At 44.0% G+C, this 19012-nt stretch overlaps 1 protein-coding gene and 1 long non-coding RNA gene across 2 annotated transcripts in view; one reads left to right on the plus strand and one right to left on the minus strand.

Annotated features, from left to right (window-relative positions):
- LOC140721496 (uncharacterized) overlaps positions 1 to 19012 on the minus strand; it is a 1502390-nt gene that overhangs the window by 932840 nt on the left and 550538 nt on the right. The window lies entirely within an intron of this gene.
- The window catches only part of LOC140721492 (uncharacterized), a 692273-nt gene that overhangs the window by 221301 nt on the left and 451960 nt on the right, over positions 1 to 19012 (plus strand). The gene's annotated exons all lie outside the window — the stretch shown is intronic.

The following is a 19012-nucleotide window of genomic DNA, read 5'->3' on the forward strand; positions in this document are numbered from 1 at the left end:
GCCAGGTAACGGCAATCTAGCCTGACTTACCTGACGGAGGCGAGGGGTAGGAAAGGGGCAGAGACCTTCGGACGGGCCGCATGACTCCTTGGCACTTCCGCCTCCCAGGCGTGAACACAGAGGCCTGGGCAAGACGCGGTAAAACTGGGCAGGTGCGGGGTACCACCCGTCGGGAGCGAGGGGTAGGAAACAGGCAGAGTCCTCCGCCAGGTAACGGCAATCCGGCCTGACCCCGACGAGGGGTGGGAGGGGTAGGAAAAGGGGCAGAGCCCTCCGCCAGGTAACGGCAATCCGGCCTGACCCCGACGAGGGGTGGGAGGGGTAGGAAAAGGGGCAGAGCCCTCCGCCAGGTAACGGCAATCTGGCCTGACCTACCCGACGGAAGCAAGGGATAGGAAGGGGGCTAAGTCCAGGATGACTCCGAGACTGACTCACATAACTAGTTGATTAGCGGTGGGTACTCCAAGACAGGGCGAACAGGAACGAAGATCGGCCGAAAAGCACCAGCAGGACAAACATGGCGCACGGGTCTGCACAGGGAAAACAGGGCGACCAGCGCAACACAGGACGAGGAGGTCAATACGGGATGGACAGTCGGACAGCGCGACAGCGCGACAGCGCCAGCTGGGCAAACCGGACGGAACCGCGGGACCAGCGCCTACCAGGGAAGCAGGACAAAACAGGTTCAGAGCAGGACGACCCCCATCTAAACTCTCCCTCTCGCTCTCTCTCTCTGTCGTGTTTTACGCCGGTTGGCACCCAACTTAATGGTGCATTGCCGCCTCCTTCTGTTCCAGAGTATGCGATGGACTCCCATTCTAAATCCCTTCACCCAATCGCACACATACACATACCCTAACCTACACTTTATCCTCCCCACCCTAGTACCTTATTTCTGTTTATCCATCATATCCTATAAAAAAAAACCCTGTACCCCTTAAGCTAAAATTACCCTGACCTATGTTCTCTCACCCATGCCCAGCAACACTTTAATGTGAATTCCTGCACCCCCAATTCCCTTAGATTAATTCTCATCATCTCTCTCTGTATCCCAGACTCAGTCTCACAGCCCCTTATATCCACCGACCAGCCGATGGGCATCAGGTGCGCCTCCTTGAGTCCAAACAAGCCACAATGATCCACAGGTGTGACTTATTGACTCAAAGGGTGAAAGGAAGGACGGCTACAAGACCCGGAGTCCGGAGTCCGCGGTCCAGATCAAGACCCGGAATGGGGGCCCCGGACCATAAGAAGAAACACTAGAAAACCTGCCGTCACAAGGGGGCGTATTAACTCATCATAACGTCGCCCACCCAGTACAGTCTCTGTGTTTACTCTGTGCTGAGCTCCTGATTCTGTTAGCAGCGAATCCGAGCACCGGAATTCCGTGGGACCAAACAGTAAGTGAACACAATCAGAGTAATGTTCAGTTGACAACACACACATAAGCCTGCACTCACACTCATCAGCCCGTAACTCCAGACCCTGCTCCACAGCGCAGGAACTAAACGACACAAAAACTCCTTCGAGCTAATGGTTCTGATCCAGGCTTAATTTTGTACCTCAGTAGACGGTGACAATGATTACATACTGTATCTCACGACAAATCGATCTGCTCCAGGGAGCAACCGCGACCCGCATCCTGGTTCAGATCGGGTGGTGTCATCGCATGAAATTATTTTTTACTTTGGGACCAATTTACTGTCAGACTATAAACTTCAGTGACAGCTGAGGGCAGAAATCGCTGTGGGCTTATAGGAAAGACACAGTAGCAGGACGGGCCATGTGAACTCTGGTGAAAAGTTATGATTTTGGAATAATCTTTTCTTTTGAACACAGGACATTCCCTTTCGCCAGATTTAACTCCACACTGCAATCTTAAATATTTGGCCACAATTGGGCCATTACAATGAAGGACAACAACTATGTGGAGATTACAAACTGGACATAACCACGTCCAAAAGAGTACAACATATTTCACCATCAGATTCGTGTTGACTTATTGGAAATAAATAACCTTATCAATCAGATGACTTTCCTGACTAACGGGTCTATTCACGTTACTCCCGTCGGTGTGTTACTCCGCTATCACCATTACTTTACAAATACCTGAGCTGTTTAAAGAAGAGGAAGTACTGGCTCTATTAAGGGTTATACAAGTAGATAAGTCTCCGGGAACTGACAGGATATTCGTTAGGACCTTAAGGGAAGTTAGTGTAGAAATAGCAGGGGCACTGACAGAAATATTTCAAATATCATTAGAATAGGTGGTGGTGCCGGAGGATTGGCGTATATCTCATGTGGTTCCATTGTTGAAAAAAGGTTCTAAGAGTAAACCTAGAAATTATAGGCCTGTAATTGTGACGTCAGTGGTGGGTAAATTAATGGAAAGTAATCTTAGATATGGTATATATAATTATGTGGATAGACAGGGTCTGATTAGGAGCAGTCAACATGGACTTGTGCCTGGAAGCTCATGTTTGACAGAACATTGAATTTTTTGAAGAGGTTAAAGGGAATGTTGACGAGGGTAAAGCAGTGGATGTTGTCTATATGGACTTCAGTGAGGCCTTTGACAAGGTTCCACACGGAAGGTTAGTTAGGAAGGTTCAATCGTCAGGTATTAATATTGAATAGTAAAATGGATTCAACAGTGGCTAGATGGGAGATGCCAGAGTGCAGTGGTGGATAACTGTCAGGGTGGAGGCCGGTGACTAGTGGTGTGCCTCAGGGATCTGTACTTGGTCCAATATTGTTTGTCATATGCATCAATGATCTGGATGATGGGGTGGTAAATTGGATTAGTAAGCATGCAGATGATACTAAGGTAGGTGGCGTTGTGGATAATGAAGTAATGAAGTAGATTTTCAAAGCTTACAGAGAGATTTAGGCCAGTTAGAAGAGTGGGCTGAACGATGGCAGATGGAGTTTAATGCTGATAAGTGTGAGGTGCTACTTTTTGGTAGGACTAATCAAAATAGAACATACATGGTAAATGGTAGGGCATTGAAGAATGCAGTAGAACAGTGTGATCTAGGAATAATGGCGCATAGTTCTCTGACGGTGGAATCTCGTGGATATGGTGGTGAGCAAAGCTTTTGGTTTGCTGGCCTTTATAAATCAGAGCATTGAGTATAGGAATTGGGATGTAATGTTTAAATTGTACAAGATATTGTTGAGGCCAAATTTGGAATACCGTGTACTTTTCTGGTCACCGAATTTTAGGGAAGTTGTCAACAAAATAGAGAGGGTACAGATGAGATTTATTAGAATGTTCCCTGGGTTTCAGCACCTAAGTTACAGAGAAAGGTTGAACAAGTTAGATTTTTATTCTTTGGAGCTTAGAAGCTTGAGTGGGGACTTAATTGAGGTATTTAAAATTACGAGGGGGATAGATAGGGTTGACGTGGATAGGCTTTTTCCATTGAGAGTATGGGAAATTCAAGGTAAAGGACATGAGTTTAGAGTTAGGGGGTAAAAGCTTAATGGTAACAGGAGGGGGAACTTCTTTACTCGGAGAGTTGTAGCTGTGTGGAACAAGGTTCCAGTAGAAGTGGTAGAGACGGGTACAACATTATCATTTAAAGTAAAATTGGATAGGTATATGGGCAGGAAAGGAATGGAGGGTTGTGGGCTGAGTGCGGGCCCGTGGGACTAGGTGAGAGCAAGCATTCGACACGGAGTAGAAGGGCTGAGATGGCCTGTTTCCATGCTGTAATTGTTATATGGTGATATGTGAGGTGATAGACATTCAAATGGAGTAGGGCTTATACAATGAAAGGCAAGGCACGGACAAATGCATAGTTCACTGAAAAGCAAGATGGTGAAAAAAGCGTTTAGCATGCTAGCCTTCATCAGTTATTGTGTAGAGTTTAGGGACGGGGCATTATTTGCAGTTACATAAGTTTTTGTTGAGACCACTTTTGGAACATTATCTACAATTTTGGTTACCCTGTTATAGGAAGGACGCTGTCAAGTTGGAGAGGGTGCAGAAGGAATTTACGAGGATGATTTTTGGACTAGAGGGCCTGGGTTGCAGAGAGGTTGGCCATGCTGGACCTTTATTCCTTGGAGAATGAGAGGTGACCTCAGAAGTTTAAAATCGTAAGGGGTATTGATAAGGTAGATTGTCATTATTGGAAAGTTCGAGAGTCCAACATGAGAGGTCACAGATAGAAGAGAAGAGGGGAAAAATTGAAAACAGACCTTGGTGATAACTTCTGTACACAGAGAACAGTGAGTACCCGGATGTAGCTACCAGTGGAAGTGCTTGAAGTGGGTTCAACTGCAACATTTAACAGGCATTTGGTCAGGTACATGGAAGGGAGAGGCTTGGAGAGTTATGGGCCAAACTAGACAACTGGGACTAGCAGGGAGGATGCTGTGGTTGGTATGGACCAGTTGGGCCGAAGGGCCTGTTTAGATCGCATTACTCTAGGATTCCATAATTCTAAAGTGACACAAGTTGCATCCCAGTGCAAATAGTTTTACTTGTACACATCGTTCTGCTGTCAGTCACTGGTGTCTATTCAGGGCTCCTGGCATCCAAGGTTTTACTCATACACATTGTGGATCATGCTAACTATCTGCCCTGTTCTGCTATCAGTTACTTGTGCTTTTTTCTAGACTCTTGGAGTCCAAGGTTCACTGCTCTTCATGAAGCGTAAATTCCTGCCGTAGCTGATGCTGGTGCCGTTTTCCTTCAATAGATATGGGCCTGCGATGGCTTCGCTGTCATGTCACAATTGCTTACTACTGAATGACTGGGTGGAATCAACCTTGCCATTGGGACTAGTTATGCCTTAGTTGTAGCCTTTCATAAAGTGGCTTGACCAATGGATGGCAGGGTGGGTGGGCCACTGCTAATTTAACTTTGAATACAATTCTCTGGTTAAAATAGAAGCAAAAAGCCAAGGTCCTTGAGTATACTTCTCTTTGTTTCTCCTATTGTAGGCATACATAGACCAGGTTGAAATACCATGAAAATCAGATGCTTTCAGTACCTATGCTAACACGTTACCTTCCCTGCACTGCCATATATTCAGTTACTAATCAATGGTCAATAATGCATCATCATCCATAGTATCAGTAACCTGTGAACTCAACCTGAATGGTGAACGAGCTGGGACCTTACTCTTTAGAGCAAAGGTGGGGTTGGGGGGTGGGTGGGGAGTGGCGATTTGATAGAGGTGTATAAGTTGATAAGAGGCATCGATAGAATGGAGAGCCAACAACATTTTCCCAGGCAGAAATGACTAATATGAGGGGGCATAATGTTAAGGTGATTAGAGAAAAGTATAGGGGTTTGTCAGAAGTAGTATTTTTTTTAACAAAAAGAAAATTGTGGTTGTATGGAATGCACAGCCTGGGTAGTGATAAGGGTAGATGCATCAGTGAGATTTAAGAGGCTTTTAGATAGACACACGGATGAAAGAAAAATGGACAGCTATTTGAGAGAGTAAGGATCAATTGATCTTGGAGCAGATTAACAGGTGCAATATCATGGACCAAAATGTCTGCATTGTGCTATATTGCTCTATGTCTGGCCCAGCTCAGATTAAGCCCCGAGAGGAGTGATGAGAGCTGTGAAGCGAGGTGGAATAAAGCATTTGGAATCATATATCTTTAAGGCCCAGAAAAAAACTATGCGATTTTCAGTTTAATGACAGAGATGGTATCCTATAGTTTGATTTGTTTTTCTGCTGGGATGGAATGCTTCAGGTTAATTAAACTTTCAACAGTGTGTAGGGCCTTCCCTATTCCTTGCCTCATCACTATTTTGAGGACAATATTACAAAGCATTAGTGAAACTCATTGCAGTTTAAACTTCCCATTCTTCTCAAGCATCATGTAAATGTAAAGTTTTCTTTGAATTTATCCATATGTTTTCCCTATTTCAGGTGAAAGATGAGAAGACATCAGCAATTCTATGAGAAAGTAGGGTTGGGTGTTCTGATTACTCTGGGATTGTTCTTCATGTCCTGGGATAATGCCCAACGTCGAGAGACTGATGATGTTGCAGAAACTTTTCATCGCAATGACCTGCCCAAGGTTGTTACTGCTGATGCAACTAAATCAGTGCTCAAGCCAAAGTGCCACACGAACACGACATTGTTGCACCTGTCCTCATTTCATCAAGAGAAAGAGCACATAAAAAACTTCTTGATGTATAAACACTGTCGAGAATTTGACATGATTCTAAATGTCCCAGACAAATGTGGTGGTCGAGAAGGATCTCAGAATGTTTTCCTGCTCCTGGTGATCAAATCTCACCCTTTCAACCAGGATCGGCGGGAAATGGTAAGGAAGACCTGGGGCAGAGAACGCGAATTCAATGGGGTCCTAAAGAGTCTTTATCTCTGGTGTCTCTCCTGACCAAAAGGAAAGGAGGAATTTGAATCAGCTGTTAGCCATTGAAAACAGAGAACACAGAGATGTCCTACAATGGGATTTCTTGGATACCTTTTTCAACCTCACCCTCAAACAATACAAGTTGCTGCAGTGGGTCAGTGAATTTTGCCCCAGTGCTAAATTCATCTTCAATGGAGATGATGATGTATTTGCCAACACCGATAACATGGTTGATTACTTGCTAGGCATGAAGGTTCACCAACACCTGTTTGTGGGCCATCTCGTTTATGGGTTTGGGCCCAAACGCCAGAAGTCGAGCAAGTATTATGTGCCAGAAATCGTGACCACCATCAAGTCGTACCCCCCATACGTTAGTGGAGCGGGCATACTTATGTCTGTGTATACAGCTCACATCATTTACCACATAGCCCAAGACCTTGAACTATACCCCATTGATGATGTATTTTGGGGGATGTGTCTGGCCAAGACTGGACTAGCCCCACTCTCCCATAGCGGATTCAGGACAGCTGGAGTCAGGGTTCCTTCAACCCAAGATGACTCTTTCAATCCTTGCTATTACCGTGAGTTGCTGCTAGTGCACAGTTTTCGGCCTTTCGAACTGCTATTGATGTGGGATGCAGTGCATGATGCTAATCTGAAGTGTGCTCGTGCTCCCTAGAAGTCTGCACCCACGAAAAGGACCACGTGAGTCATGAGAGAATGTAGCAACTGTTGGAATGGAATGCAGTTTGTGCACATGTGTTAATCAGTTGTTTATGCAATGTAAGAAGGTTAATTCCTAAATTATATTGGAGTATACATTAATTCATAGAGTTGGTGCCTTTCTACATTCTAAAAATGTTTGAAAAGCTGTCAGGTGTCATCACTCAGCCTAATTCTTACTGCACCCAGAATGACATAACAATATTGACAGGAGCATCACAATTTAAGTCAATTGTAAAGTTATTCCAAGTGAGTAGTCCTTGTTGCATTGCGTGCTGATGGGTTCAGCATGTTCACTTCGGGCATTTGTATAATAAGCCACCAATAACATTTTTAGTAACAGTTATATCTGTGTATTTTTTTCTTGCCGTTTCTTACATGACCCTTGCAAAATGTGAAAGAGACAAATGCATTTCTTGGACTGGAACTGTGAGAACAACAAATAATCTGGATCTAAAATTGTCTCAGGGTTGGAGGAATAGAGAAACTTATGGTCATCACTTCTGTACTCAAATGTCAGCCTGCATTGTGTCTGTGTAACTACATATCAAATAGAAGTACACACGCAGGAGATGGCTTTAACTGGAGTATTCACATTGCAGAGTGGGAAAGTGATCAATGAATATGTGGGGACAACAGATCAATAGATATATAGATAGATAGATAGATAGATAGATAGATAGATAGATAGATAGATAGATAGATAGATAGATAGATAGATAGATAGATAGATAGATAGATAGATAGATAGATAGATAGATAGATAGATAGATACTTTATTCATCCCCATGGGGAAATTCAACTTTTTTTTCCAATGTCCCATACACTTGTTGTAGCAAAACTAATTACATACAATACTTAACTCAGTAAAAAAATATGATATGCATCTAAATCACTATCTCAAAAAGCATTAATAATAGCTTTTAAAAAGTTCTTAAGTCCTGGCGGTAGAATTGTAAAGCCTAATGGCATTGGGGAGTATTGACCTCTTCATCCTGTCTGAGGAGCATTGCATCGATAGTAACCTGTCGCTGAAACTGCTTCTCTGTCTCTGGATGGTGCTATGTAGAGGATGTTCAGAGTTATCCATAATTGACCGTAGCCTACTCAGCGCCCTTCGCTCAGCTACCGATGTTAAACTCTCCAGTACTTTGCCCACGACAGAGCCCGCCTTCCTTACCAGCTTATTAAGACGTGAGGCGTCCCTCTTCTTAATGCTTCCTCCCCAACACGCCACCACAAAGAAGAGGGCGCTCTCCACAACTGACCTATAGAACATCTTCAGCATCTCACTACAGACATTGAATGACGCCAACCTTCTTAGGAAGTACAGTCTACTCTGTGCCTTCCTGCACAAGGCATCTGTGTTGGCAGTCCAGTCTAGCTTCTCGTCTAACTGTACTCCCAGATACTTGTAGGTCTTAACCTGCTCCACACATTCTCCATTAATGATCACTGGCTCCATATGAGGCCTAGATCTCCTAAAGTCCACCACCATATCCTTGGTCTTGGTGATATTGAGACGCAGGTAGTTTGAGTCAATGTCAGTTAATGTCAGCCTGAATTGTGTCTGTGTAACTACATATCAAATAAAAGCACACACGCAGGAGATGGCTTCAACTGGAGTATTCACATTGCAGAGAGGGAAAGAGATCAATGAACATGTGCGGACAACAGGTCAATATGCATACATAGACGGCAGTCCATATGTAGTGCGAAGGGGAGTGGCATTAGATTTGGCAGGTGTCTTGTCTAAGACAATGTACTCGGTTGCCAGTGTCATGTTGCTGGTATTGACACGGTCATCACTGAGAGGTAAGTCCGGTGGCTTTGACTAGTGGCCAACCTGGACATCGGAGATCTGGAGAGGAGGGGACTTCAATACGGCTCATTGTCCGAGGGGCAGCTCACGGCAGTGCAATAGAGCAATCGGTGACCAATCAACTAGTGGCCAATCGGCATTTGGGATTGATTAGTAAGAGCAAATTAAAGGAAGGTTGGACAAACCAGTGGCCGTCTTCTGAGTAGAAACATAGAAAACCTACAGCACAATATGGGCCTCTCGGCCCACAGAGCTGTGCCGAACATGTCCCTACCTTAGACCTACCTAGGCTTTACCCATAGCCCTCTTTTTGTGAGATCCATGTAACCATCTTGGAGTCTCTTAAAAGACCGTATCGTTTCCGCCTCCACCACCGCCGCCGGCAGCCCATTCCACGCACTCACCTCTCTCTGCGTAAAAAAAACTTATCCCTGACATCTGCTCTGTACTTACTTCCAAGCACCTTAAACTATGCCCTCTCATGCTAGCCATTTCAGTCCTGTGGAAAAGCCTCTGACTATCCACACGATCAATGCCTCTCATCATCTTGGACACCTCTATCAGGCCATCTCTCAAACTCCACCGCTCCAAGGAGAAAAGGCCGAGTTCACTCAACCTATTCTCATAAGGCATGCTCCCCAATTCAGGCAACATCCTTGTAAATCTCCTCTGCACCCTTTCTATGGTTTCCACATCCTTCCTCTAGTAAGGCAACTAGAATTGAGCACAGTACTCGAAGTGGAATCTGACCAGTGTCCTATATAGCTGCAACATTACCTTTCGGTTCTTAAACTCAATCCCACAATTGATGAAGGCCAATGCCATCTTAGCCACAGAGTCAACCTGTGTAGCGGCTTTGTGTGTTCTATGGACTCGGATCCCAAGATCCCTCTGATCCTCCGCACTGCCAAGAGTTTTGCCTTTAATACTATATTCTGCCATCATATTTGACCTACCAAAATGAACCACCTCACACCTATCTGGGTTGAACTGCATCTGCCACTTCTCAGCCCAGTTCGGCATCCTATCAATGTCCCGTTGTAACATCTGACACCCCTCCACACTATCCACAGCAAACACAACATTTGTCAGGAGACAGAGTGAGAGTGGTGATCTTAGGGCTTTAGATCTTTGAAGCTTCACTCAGCGAAAGCAAAGGAAGAAAAGCTCAAGTTTTTTGCTCCTCTTCTTTATATCTGCTCAGCTAGGACAATAGGGATGAAAGGCAAAGTAGTAAAACGTTCCCCTTGCAGGGTGTAGGAAGGCAGAGATACTGTATCTCCATATCCCTGACATCTACAACTGTGAGAAGTGCATCCAACTGCAGCTTCTAACAAGCAGCACACATAAAATGGTGGAGGAACTCAGCAGGCCAGGCAGCATCTGTGAAAAAGAGTAAACAGTTGACGTTTCAGGCCAAGACTCTTCATCAGAATTGGAGAAAAAAGATGATAAGTAAGAGAGAGAATATGGGGTGAGGGAGGAAGAAATACAAGGTAGTGAGTGTTAGGTGGAACTAGGAGGAGGAGAGGTGACATAAAGTCCTGGGAAGTCGATTGGTGAAAGCGATAAAGAGCTGAAAAGGGAGTACGTCTTACATGAGATGACAGAAGACCATGGAAGAAAGGGAAGGAGGAGAGAACCAGAGGGAGGTGATGGGCGGGTAAGGATGAGAGGGGAAAACATGAACGGGCAATGGTGAAGCAGAGGGGGCTAGCAATTGCTGGAAGTTCGAGAAATTGATGTTCACGTCATCAGGTTGGAGGCTACCCAGACAGAATACTGTATGAGGTGTTGCTTCTCTAAACTAAGTGTGGCCTCATTGCGGCAGTAGTGGAGTCCATGAACTGCCATGTCAGAATGGGAATGGAAAGTAGCATTGAAATAGGTGGCCATCAGGAGATCCTGCTTTTTGCGGCAGGCAGAGTGAAGACACTTGGCAATCTACATCGGGTCTCACTGATATACAAGAGACCATGCCTGGAGCACCACAAATAGTAGATGACCCCAACAGACTCACAGGTGAAATGTCGCCTCACCTGGAAGGACTGTTCGGTGTCCTGAATGGTAGTGAGGGAGGATGTATAAGGGCAGGAGAGGCACTTGTTCCATTTGCAAAGTTAAGCTCCAGGATGGAGATCAGTGGGGAGGAATGAGTGGACTAGGGAGTCACATAAGGAACAGAAAGCAGAAAGTGGGGAGGAGGGTAAGACATGCTTGGTGGTGGGATTTCATTGGATATGGCAAAAGTTACAAAGATTTATGTACTGGTCATGGAGGCTACTGGGGTGGTGGGTGAGGATGAGTAGGGCTATCCCTGGTGAGGAGGAAGGGCAAGGGCAGATGTGTGCGAAATGGAAGAGATGTGGATGAGGGCAGCATTGATGACAGAGGAAGGGAAGAATGAGGACATCTCAGTAGTTCTGGATTGAAAAAGCCTTATTCTGAGATCAGATCTGGTGGAGATGGGGAATGTGAGAAGGGGATGGTGTTTTCATGAGGGATGGGGTGGAAAGAAGTCATGAGAGTCAGTGGGTTTATAAAACATATCAGTCGATAGACTGTCTCCAGTGATAGAGTCAGAAGGATCGAGAAAAGGGAGAGAAGTGTCAGAAATGCGGCAAATAAATCTGAGGGCAGGGTGTAAGTTGGAGGCAAAGTTGATGAAATCAATGAGCTCAGCATGGATGCAGGAAGCACCAATGCCATCGTCGATGTAGCAGAGGAATAATTGGGAAGCAATGCCAGTGAAGGCTTGAAACATCAACTCTTACACATCGTTGACGAAAAGGCAAGCATAGCAGGTGTCATGCAAGTGCCCGTGGCTACACCTTTCAAGTGGAAGATAAATAATGATCCTTAGAATTCTTTTGAGTAATTTACACATGACAGAAGTAAGGCTCATCGGCCAGTTGATACCTAACCTATCTGTAGAAATCTTTCTGAGTTCCTTCATAAGGCCCTTTCTGTGTGCAGTTTTGGTCACTGCAGTGTAGGAAGGATATGAGTGCAATGGACGTACAAACATGGAGGAGAAGAGTTGTATAGGATGGAAATAAGCATTTTGGTCCAATTCATCCATGTCAACCAGAGTGCCAAATAATCTAATCCTACTTGCATTCATTTAGCCTATATCCCTCTAAACACTGCTATTCAAGTACTTATTCAAAAGTATGTTTAAATGTTAGAAACATAGAAAACCTACAGCTCAATACAGGCCTTTCGGCCCACAAAGCTGTACCGAACGTGTCCTTTCCTTAGAACTAACTAGTCTTACCCATAGCGCTATATTTGTCTAAGCTCCATGTATCCATCCAGGACCCTCTTAAAAGACCCTATCATTTCCGCCTCCACCACTGCCACCGGCAGGCCATTCCACACACACACCACACTCTGCATTAAAAACTTACCCCTGACATCTCCTCATTTTAAAATCTTTTTTATTAATTATTATTGAAGATCAAATAAAAAGGATACATTAAGTCAATATGTCATTATGTACAATAAAGAATAAAATTAGCAAATAACTGATTAATAAAGCTGAGCAATATATCAATAATAATATAAAAAAATGTGTTACGAATACTTTTGAGGGGGATAAAAAGAACCCCTACTAACTAACTAAAAGAAAAACCCTACAAACTGAAAAAAGCGAGAGAAAAAACATTGGGAGCACAACCCTGGAGCCATACATCATATAAGCTTCCATTAAACAAAATCAATCCGCCAACTCAAATCTATTTAAAGAAAACTCTGAAGGAAACCATATTAATTAACTCAAACAAGATTATAGTAGTGGGCGAATGAACCCCAGCTTTTCTCAAAATCAAATCGAGCATCAAAAGTTCTACTTCTGATTTTCTCCAAACTAAGACATAGCATCACCTGAGAGAACCATTGTATCAAAGTAGGAGCAGAAACATCTTTCCATTTCAACAAAATAGCCCTTTCTGGCTAATAATGTAACAAATGCGATTACATGCATTTAGCAGATATGTGTAGTAAGCATAAGTTTGTGATCGTGGGAGATTTTAATTTACCACACATAGACTGGGAAGCCCATTCTGTAAAAGGGCTAGATGGTTTGGAGTTTGTAAAATAGTGTAGGATAGTTTTTTTTCAGCAATACATAGAGGTACCAACTAGAGAAGGGCCAGTGTGGGATCTCCTGTTAGGGAATGAGTTAGGTCAGGTGACGGACGTATGTGTTCGGGAGCTAGGTGTCTAGTTAAAGGACAGGACCTCCAGGATAGCAATCTCAAGATTGCTACCAGTGCCACGTGCAGGTAGGTTTAGAAGTAGTAAGATAGTGCCGATCAACACGTGGCTGCAGACATAGTGCAGGAGGGAGTGCTTCAGATTTAAAGATAATTGGGCAGTTTTCCAAGGAAGGTGAAGGGGGTGAACTGGAGGGGGACAAATATTCTTGCAGGTAGGTTTGCTAGAAAGGCTCCAGTGGATTTAAGCTAGATATGAGGGGTGAGGGGAACCAGAGTGTAGGAAGAGATGTATGGGAGAAGGAAGAAAAAGAAGACAGTAAAGTTCTTTGTACTGTTAGAAATAAATAGAGAGGTAGAGGTGCAGAATTTCTTAAATGCATTTATTTTAAAGCTAGGAGCATTGGAAGAAAGGTGAATGAGCTGAGAGCATGGATTGATACCTGGAAATATGATGTTTTAGCTATGTGAAACAGGTTTGCAGGAGGGGTGTGATTGGCCACTAAAAATATTCCGGGATTTCGTTGTTTCAGGTGTGACAGAACCGGAGGGACAAGAGAGGGAGGTGTTACGTTGCTTGTCAAAGAAAATATTACAGCAGTGCTCTGCCAGGATAGATTAGAGGGAACGAGAATGGAGGAGCGAGATTTGGAGGAGCAAATTTGCAAGGAGATAGCAGATATTTGTAGTAAGCAGAGAGTTGTGATTGTGGGAGATTTTAATTTTCCACACATAGACTGAGAAGCCCATACTGTAAAAGGGATGGATGGTTTGGAGTTTGTAAAGTGTGTGCAGGATTTTTTTTTTGCAGGAATATATAGAGATTCCAACTAAAGAATGGGCAGTGTTGCATCTTCTGTTAGGGAATGAAATAGGTGAGGTGACGGAGGTATGTGTTGGGGAGCACTTCGGGTCCAGTGATCACAATGCCATTAGTTTCAATATAATTATGGAGGAGGATAGGTTGAGAATTTTGATTGGAGAAAGGCTAACTTTGAGGAGATTAAAAAGAACTTAGACGAAAGGATTTAGAGGTGATTGGGACAATTTGTTTTATGGGAAAGATGTAATAGAGAAATGGTGGTCATTTAAAGGTGAAATTTTGAGGGTACAGAGTCGCTATGTTACTGTTAGATTGAAAAAAACGGTTAAAAGTTTGAAGAGCCATGGATTTCAGGGGATATTGGAAACTTGGTTAGGGAAAAGAGAGATACCTACAATAAATATAGGCAGCATGGAGTAAATGAGGTGCTCGTGAAATATAAAGTATGTAAGAAGATTCTTAAGAAAGAAATTAGAAAAGATGAAAGAAGATATGAGGGAGCTTTGGCAAGTAAGGTGAAAATAAATCCAAAGGGTTAATACAGTTATATTAATAGCAAAAGGATAGTGAGGGATAAAATCGGTCCCTTAGAGAATCAGAGTGCACAGCTATCTGTGGAGACAAAAGAGATGGGAAAGATTTTTAACAATTTCCTTTCTTCGGTATTCATTAAGGAGAAGGATATTGAATTGTTTCAGGTAAGGGAAAGAAGTAGGCTAGTTTTGAAAACTATGATGATTAAAGAAGAGGAAGTACCGGCGCTTTGAAAGAATATAGAAGTGGATAAGTATCCGAGTCCTGACAGGATATTTCCTAGGCACTTGAGGGAAGTTACTCTAGAAATAACAGGGGCTCTGACAGAAATATTTCAAATATCAGTAGAAAAGGTGATGGTGCTAGAGGACTGGCATATTGTCCATGTGGTTTCATTGTTTAGAAAGGGTTCTAAAGTAAACCTAGCAATTATCGGCCTATAAGTTTGACGTCAGTGGTGGGTAAATTAATGGAAAGTATTCTTAGAGACGGAATATGTAATTATCTGGATAGACAGGGTCAGAGTAGGAGCAGTCAGCATGGATTTGTGCGTGGAAGGTAATGTTTGACAAATCCTATTAAATTTTTTTCGAAGACGGTACTAGGAAATTTGACGAAGGTAAAGCAGTGGATGTCGTCTGTATGGACTTCAGTATGGCCTTTGACAAGGTTCCACACGGATGGTTAGTTAGGAAAGTTCAATCGTTAGGTATTAATATTGAAGTCATAAAATGGATTCAACAGTGGCTGGATGGGAGATGCCAGAGAGTAGTGGTGGATAACTGTTTGTCAGGTTGGAGACTGGTGACTAGAGGTGTGCCTCAGGGATCTGTATTGTGTCCAATGCTGTCATATATATTAATGATCTGGATGATAGGGTGGTAAATTGTATTAGTAATGGGCTAGAGTGGGCTGAAAGATGGTAGATGGAGTTTAATGCTGATAAGTGTGAGGTGCTACATTTTGGAAGGAATAATCAAAATAGGACATACATGGTAAGTGGTAGAACATTGAGGAATGCAGTAGAACAGAGTGATCTAGAAATAATGGTGCATAGTTCCCTGAACTTAAAAATCTCATGTGGATAGGGTGGTGAAGAAAGTTTTTTGTATGCTGGCCTTTATAAATCAGAGCAATGAGTATAGGAGTTGGGATGTAATGTTAAAATTGTACAAGGCATTGGTGAGGCCAAATTTGAAGTATTGTGTACAGTTCTGGTCACCGAATTATAGGAAAGATGTCAACAAAATTGAGAGAGTACAGATGATATTTACTGGAATGTTACCTGGGTTTCAGCACCTAAGTTACAGAGGAATGTTGAACAAGTTAGGACTTTATTCCTTGGAGCGTAGAAGGTTGAGGGGTGACTTGATAGAGGTATGCAAAATTACGAGGGGGATACAGTTGGCGTGGATAGGCTTTTTCAATTGAGGGTAGGGGAGATTCAAACAACAGGACTTTAGATGAGATTTAGGGGGCTAAAGTTTAGGGGTATCACGAGGGGGAACTTCTTTACTCAGAGAGCGGTCGCTGTGTGGAACGAGCTTCCAGTAGAAGTGGTGGAGGCAGGTTCGATTTTGTCATTAAAAAAAAACTGGATATGTATGTGGACAGGAATGGAATGGAGGGTTATGGGCTGAGTGCAGATAGGTGGGACTAGGTGAGACTAAGCGTTCGGTACGATCTAGAAGGGCCGAAATATCCTGTTTCCGTGCCGTAATTGTTATATGGTTACATGGTTATCAATACCTCTCAATATCTTGTCCGCCTGCACTGTCAGATTCAGCTCAAGCAACATCATCAGGTTCTGTGATGATATCACAGTGGTCGGTATCATCAGCAACAATGGTGATTCAGCGTACGGAGAGGAAGTTGAGAGGTTTGCTAAATGGTGCGAGAACAGCAGCACGAGTGTCAGCGTGGAGAAGAGAAAGTGAAGCGATATGGGGGACCAAGAAGGCAGAGATCGACCACTCCCCATTGATCAGCAATGGCTCTGCTCTGGAGAGGATGAAGAGGACCAAGTTCTTTGGTGTGTACATAACAAATGATCTAACCTGGACCCACAACACCTCCACACTAGTCAGGAAGACACAGCAGCATCTACTGGAGCACCATGGAAAGTGTCACGTCCGGCGCCGTCTTTGTATGGTACGGAAGCTGCAAGGCATCAAACCACAAGACAATACAGGGGAGAGTAAAAATCTCCGAGAGGATGATCGGGGTCTCACTCGGCCCTGTTTGTGATACTTCCCGGGAGCGTTGCAGACGAAGGGGCCAAAGCATTGTTGAGAATCCCTACCACCCATCCCATGATCTCTCTGACACACGGCGGTCAGGATGAAGGTGCATGCATATCAGCACTAGGAATGCCGGGTAATAACTTCTTCCCCCGGGTTGCGAAACTAATGAATATCCTGTAATGAAATAATGAATGAAAATCCCGTAATGACTAATGAAAGCCCGTATCCTTGCCGCTGCTCTACAACATGGGGGCTTCGGAGAAGTTGCCCGGTGCATGCAAAAGAAAGGAAAGACCGTCACTGACGTCATCGCTCGATTCAAAGACACATGGGACGCAAATGCGGAAACACACCGGGACCAGCAAAATGCCCGGTGGGCTGGACAAACCTTCCCGAACTGCCTCCGACCGGAGGTCGCCCATGCGTTTTAATTGACCGATCTGAACTGGCAGACCCAGCAACGGAATGTGGTAACCCAGACGCTGACCGACATGGAACGAAATGGGTTGTTTAAGATCACGGGAGAAAGGGGGCAGTACAGACCAGAGAGAGCCGAGGCGACGAGGAGGGAAGGGATAGGAGAGGATAGGGAGAAAGGATGACCTGCGAATACCTCTGCGAAGTGACTCATTTCCCTCTGCATAACCCCTTCAGGTCCCAGTAGGGAGGCCACGAGGGGAAGACGATACAACCGGCTCTGATCGGGCTCCATGAGAAGCCGCAGGAGGATTCATTCCTGGATGTAGAAATAGCTGAGAAACGAGACCGTGTCCAGGTCGTTTCCGGCGCCACTATGCCGTCCGTAAGCCCCTCTGTGGCACTGCCTGAGAGTACTATGAGTATAGAGACCGTGCAGATAACCGGACTCCCCATGACCGACCCATTTTCCCAGCCCGTAGAGATCAGTGTAGAAGGTAGAGGGATTGAAGAAACGTTAGTCATAGCCAATAACTCACCCGTTAATCTACTCGGACGCAAGGCTTTGTGCAAACTAAAGTCGTAATTCACTGCACTCCCCTGGGACGGTACCTTCTTCCCTTGAATAACCTCCAACCCTGACCCGCTCTATCATGATCGAAAGGGGCGTGGCAGTGACGAGAGCGCGAATAAAACGTAGGATGAGAGTGATAATTGGTAGAACGTGGAGATGGTGGGATGCGTTAGCCGAATGGTGCTGAGTCTCTCTGGGCTTCTAAACGAGTTTAACTCTCCCGGCTGTCGCGGTCTCGGCTGACAACAGTTCTGTAGTGTCTGGGTGAGAACACAGCGATCGCCTGTAAGAATAGGCTAGATATTTAGTTGTCTAATTGAGGTGAGCGGATATTTCTTTCTTTCTTTCTTTATTAATCTTTTTATTGATTTAAAAAGAGCATGTATACAAAGAAGAGGAGAATTATCTCAAATATGCATATCAATAACAATACAAACAGAAAGTGAAATAAACATTGTCAAAATCATACACAGTATTTAGCTAATACGTAGTATATAATAAAAAAGAAAACAGCTAATTCTCCTCTTATCAGTTCACAAAGAGAGAAAAAAAAACATTACATTTTTAAAAAAGAAGAAAAAAAACCCACTACACTATATGAAAAAAGGGAAGGAAAAAAAAAAGACTGGGCAGTCCATTCTGAGGATGCGACCAAAAAGGGCGGAAAGACTTTCTGATTAAATCTAAAACTTGGGAAATAAATAATTGGAAGAGTAATAAATGAAATCAAATGAAAATGACCTGAGTGGATATTTCGCTGCGCTGATGAACTGCTCTCTGAACTTGGACTGAGTTACCCCATAAATAAACGTGTTTGTGCAGCAACTTAATATCATCAGCATGTATCCGGAATGTTGAAGTATATATTCCGAATCGTTGTAATTATTTGGATCCAATCCGGCAATGGTGTAATAAAGGAAATCGGCAACATTCACCGACCAGAGGATGATGAAGCTCCCGGAGATGGTGAGAAGTAAGATCACAGACCTCCTTCTGCTCTCCATCTCCGGGTCACTGCGGTTCTCCGTCTTGCTCTGACCCCTCAGTCCCTTACGGACGCGACTCGTCACTAAAATGTGTCTGACTGTCAGAGCGTTGAACAGTAGTATTAACACGAACGGAAGTAATGGCACCAGAACGGTAGAAAGCCAGTCATATCCCACCCACTCGGGATCCGTATAGTAGCCTGGCTTTGTAATACATTCCCAGGGTATATTGTTAATCACTTTCACTGGGTGATATATAAAAAAGTAGGGCACGTTTTCAAAACAGAGCAGAACGCCGGTTGTTGTCAGAACCGCAGCCGCA

This window comes from Hemitrygon akajei, unplaced genomic scaffold, assembly GCF_048418815.1.
Source record: "Hemitrygon akajei unplaced genomic scaffold, sHemAka1.3 Scf000057, whole genome shotgun sequence".
Taxonomy (NCBI): Eukaryota; Metazoa; Chordata; class Chondrichthyes; order Myliobatiformes; family Dasyatidae; genus Hemitrygon; species Hemitrygon akajei.